The 5,209-nt window shown below is 35.0% G+C and overlaps 1 long non-coding RNA gene across 1 annotated transcript in view; it reads right to left on the bottom strand.

Annotated features, from left to right (window-relative positions):
• Positions 1–1,180: 1,180 nt before the first annotated feature.
• Positions 1,181–5,209, bottom strand: part of LOC307156341 — a 153,531-nt gene continuing 149,502 nt past the window's right edge. Inside the window, exon 4 of the long non-coding RNA XR_013820692.1 lies at positions 1,181–1,306. This is a non-coding gene — a long non-coding RNA (uncharacterized lncRNA). The remainder of the gene's footprint in view (positions 1,307–5,209) is intronic.

Here is a 5,209-nt window from a genome sequence, read left to right as displayed (position 1 = left end):
TTGTGAAATATTTTTACAATTTATTATTTTTCTATTTCAGTATATTTTAAAATGTAATTTATTCCTGTGATGGCAAAGCTGAATTTTCAGCATCATTCTTCAGTGTCACATGATCATTCAGAACTCAGTCTAAAGCTGATTTGCTGCACAAGAAACATTGCTTATTTTGGATCAACGTTAGAAAATATGCAATTTTCTTCCGGATTCTTTGATGAATAGAAAGTTCAAATAATATTTATTTAAAATATAAATATTTTGTAATATTACAGTCTTTACTGTTACTTTTAATCAATTTAATGTGCCTTTGCTGAATAAAAAAAATACCAAACCCAAACCTTTAAACGGTAGTGTAGCTGAAAGGAAAATATATTGCAAAATGCAATAAACAGAAGGTGTTAGTGTCTAGTAGTGTAAGCAAACCGTGGGGCTGCTGGGATCCATCTGTTCCTCAACACCTTGCATGTCCATTAGAGATGACCTGTGTGATATCTTTATTCAGACTCCAGTGAGAAATGTTGAGTGTTAAAGTGAGAGAGGCAGACTTAATACAGAGGGACAAGCATTAGCTGAGCTCAGGTTAGCGGTGAGCAGTGTGTCCGGGTTTCCCCAGGTGTGCAGCAGGAGCTGGCCTGTGTCCAGTGAGAAGCACTTCACACTCATTAGGGAAAGAGGAGAAACATCCTGCCCCCTGGCACCTAGCAACAGACACACGACAACACAAAGCCCTGTGTGTCCCGACTACTGAAGGCAACCTCTTGACAAAAACTCGCCCATTCAGAACAACAAAACAACTGCATGCAAACAAACCTACATAATTAGACTGATTGTCCAAAGATGTGCTTACACCAATGTGATCAAACAAAGCATATTGAAATTATGTATTTACGTGTGTGTGTGTATATATATATATATATATATATATATATATATATATATATATATATATATATATATATATATATATATATATCCAAGTATTTTTCTTGCAGGGTATTATGAGAGTTTATATATGTAAGAATTTTTTGAGTTCATGTGGTTAAAATGTACAAATACTTCAGAAGTATTTCCATTTAAGTATGTAATAAATTAAATGCATTAAAGTACACTGCAAAGTAAAAAAATATTCTTGCTATGTATGTGTTTTGTTGCAGCTGTGTGTGTGTGTTCTGTACTGTTGGGCGGCTTGCTCTCTCTGGGATGTCAACTGTGATACATGATGACCAGAGCAAACAGGAAGGATGTGAAGCAGCTCTCAGCGTCCCACACAAAAGAACCTCAACTTAATGAAGCCTGCAGCAGCCGCTCACTGGATCAAAGAGAGAGAGAGAGAGAGAGAGAGAGAGAGAGAGAGAGAGAGAGAGAGAGAGAGAGAGAGAGAGAGAGAGAGAGAGAGAGAGAGAGAGAGAGAGAGAGAGAGAGAGAGAGAGAGAGAGAGAGAGAGAGAGAGAGAGAGAGAGGAAATAGGAATGTGAGAGGGTTAATTACTTTGAAAGGCTCAGGCCACACACTGGACCCATCACCTGAAGAAAGACAGAGAATAAGTGTGTGTATGCGTGTGTGCGTAAAAGAGGAAAGAATGTTTTTCAGAGAGAAGCTGCAGAAATGTAATTGAATACTCAAGTAAATGAAAGAGAATGAAGAATGAATTTTAGGGTGAACGAGGGCAGAGAAAGCAGAAATAGAGAGACAGAGAGAACGAAAGAGAAAGAAAAAGAGAAAATTAAAGAGAGAGCTAAACAGAATAATAGACACTTTTCATCATTCCTGGACATTGCCACCAAAATATTTACATGTTTAAAGACTAAAATCAGTACACTGCTACAGACTTCATTTATCACTTTTTCTTGTTTTAGTTGAATTTCACAGACACACCACAAAATATTCCATATTGCAGTTATTTATTGTTTTAAATGGATATTAACCCAAACATGATCAATTAGTCCTACTCACCCTTATGTCGTTTCAAAATGTTTTATTTTTATTATTTTATTTTAATCCTAGCGTTATATTATATTATTACGCTCTTCTTCATGCAAATGCTTTTAAACAATTCAAGCGTGAGAAGACAAAAGAGAACTACCCTTATGTCACACACACACACAACGCACAGAAAGACACACACAGACAGCGCGCCAGAATAGAGTTCTCTTTCGCACTTGAACAAACAATAACACACACATGTATGCCAAAATGTCTGTTTTGTCGAGTATCCTCATAAGAACAGTCAAGTCAAGTCACAAATAAAGTCTTAAATGAACGTAAAGAGTTGTGTGAGAATGAGACGCGTGTGAGATCCACGTCATGTGCAGCAGTGGCAGGTCTTAAAGTGACAGCAGCCACTAATGCTGTGTGTCAGTAAAGCTAATCAAAGAACAAAGGTAACAGAGAAAATTACTCACTGCTCTTGACTAAAGAACTTTTGTAGCTTTAATAAGGATTAATCTATATTCAATTAATAATTTAAGTGCAGACTGATAACTTTATTCAATTTCTGTATATTTCCTACCTGTTAGACAGGGCACAGAAATATGACATTTATTATGGGTTTATGTGAGGATTTTTTTTTATTTCACTTAAATTAAAAGTGGTTATATTTTTTGAAGCCTATGTTAAAACAAATTGATAGCTTTCAATATAATGTAATGTTGAATGGCTATAATTAACGTTTAAATGTGGGGGAAAAATAATTTTCATCGAGACATATTAGTATCAGTGATACTGGCCTTCATTCATAAAAAGATGCTGCAGTATATAAGACTAGTAATGTATTAATACACTGAGATAAAAAAAAAAAGAAAAAAAAAGAAGCAAAATTAGTAAAAAAAAAAAATAAAGCTACCAAATAATTTTTTTAATGTGTGCATTATAAATTGTATGTTACTGGCAAAATTCCATTCATATTTTATGATACAAAAAAAGCAAAGTAAAGTTTAGAAACCTTTAGGGGTTTACAGTTTATTTTATTCAATGCAAATTATGTTTCATGCATCTGATTCTCTGTAACTGAATGGTCAATAACTGAATCCTTGTGACAACAATGGACTTTCATGAACACTTCACTGAACAAGGTACATACATTTTATTTGTTCGCTCTGAGAATAGATTTTTTCTGCTTTTTTTCCGTGTTGAAAGGGAAAACTGTGGTCATTCTGCATGATCTGGCAAGCTTATCTGTTCATGTACAACAAAAACGATGCGATGAAAGAGTTTATTTCGGCTGTTTCCCTCCCCAAGTAACTGTAGCTGTGACAACTACTGGCAAATGTACTTTCAAAATCCATTATCAAATGAATTATGGACAGTGGTGTAGGAGCTCCACACAATAACTAAGGGTATATTCAAATGTCACTCTAGCACAGCGGTCTTGAGCAACTTCAAGGTACTTGAGGTCCTTAAAGGGAAGGTTCAGTCAAAACAGTTTTTGAGGTAAATGACCAAACAGTGCTACTATTTTAGACATTTAGACCACACATTTAAATGTTTGTATGCCGAATCGTGCATTAAAACTCATAAGTACCTCATGAAATATTTGAAATAGCTGTGATTTTATAAATAAAGTATTTGTGAGGTGTCCAAATTAATGAGATTGCAGAGAAATGACAACACACCAATGTAAATATAAATTGTTATTATTATTATTTTTTCGAGAAGTCTTTTTGAGAAGTCAAGTATATAACTGTCCCAAGTATACATGATGATGTTTAAGTGAATATTAGGAGGATTAAATACACATGATTCATGCATCATCTCTTATCTTTCGGGCCAAGTGCACAACTCCTAGGCCTAGTGTAGTCCAATTACAGTGTACAAATGCTTAATGAAGTCGAACTACAGACACTTTAGGTCTGTTTACAAAACCCCGAAAGGTACGATTCCAGTCAGACTAAAGCATTTGCATGCAGGAATTTTGTGCTGTCAATCAATTGTCATTTAAAAAATTGCGATTAACGATTTAATTCTGTTTTATGTCATTTACAGTGTCAGCCTAATATGTGTTTTTTTTTTTTTACTTGGAATCGTATACAATGATATTTAAAATGATTAAAAATTCAAAATGAAAATAAAATAGGCCCATTTGATTTACAGTGACAATTTGCTGTGACAATTAATAACATTTATATAATATAATAATAGAAATAATAATATTTGACTACTTTAATAACAGTGATTTTATTCTTTACTCCTCACTAGATTATGAATCCTCTGCTTTTCAAATAATTGTGATTTGAATGAATATCCACAAACAGGCGATTAATCAATAATGCGATAGGCCGATGCATGACATCTTAAAAAGAGGAATTGTTTAGTCTGACAGTAGCACAGGTTACACTTTTCTCTAACTCTGTTAAATTGACCACTACTACAGCACAACAAATAGTCAATCTTCATTTATATAGTGCTTTTAACAATGTAGATTGTTCCAAAGTGGCTTCACATTGATAATAGGAAAATAAAGTAACAGAGATTGTTTTGGCTTTATAGCAGCTCTAGAATAAAGTTATTGTCCAGCTAAAGTTATTTTTTTATTGATTCACTTCCATCGCAACGATCATTAGTTATTAACTTAGCTAACACAACATCATTTTAACAGAAAACTCTTAAGTTCTTTCTGCGCAAACTTTCAAAAACGCGAACCCGTGAGAACGCTGATGGCGTGCACATGTGTATTACGAGTTCAGTCTAGGTATGCGTGTTTGAATATATGTGCGCAGGTGTGTAGTCCTTCCCTACAAACTACTTGTCTGGCCTTAAAATTTATAATACAGAATTTTTATTGCTTCCGCGTAGCCACGTGAACTGGAATAATCCCGACAACGCTTTATCTGTAGAGAGGTATAGGGAGGGCGGGGAGGGAGGCCTTCACAGGGGAGAGACTAGTTGACACTTCAGGACTGCATTGTCGTCGTGTCCAGGCGCAGGTCCATTATCAGATCAGGATACGCCCTGGATCCGGCGGACTGCGGTAAACCTTGGTATAAACAAAGGGACTAATAATAGCGTAGACGCCATTCTTCTTATGATGTAACGAGTACATCAGGATTTATAGGAAGTGTTCCCGGTTCCAGCTGACCTAATCTATGCAGCCTAACATTGAATTATAAATATCGAGGATTTATATAATCAGTATGCAAATAACAACACATTGCAAAATACATTATGAAGTCTTTTTCTTCCTTTCCTCTACTCCCTGTATGATATTAAGCAGAGT

The sequence above is a fragment of the Squalius cephalus genome (assembly GCF_949319135.1).
Source record: "Squalius cephalus genome assembly, chromosome: 3".
NCBI classification, from domain to species: Eukaryota; Metazoa; Chordata; class Actinopteri; order Cypriniformes; family Leuciscidae; genus Squalius; species Squalius cephalus.
This window is presented reverse-complemented; position numbering and strand designations above follow the sequence as displayed.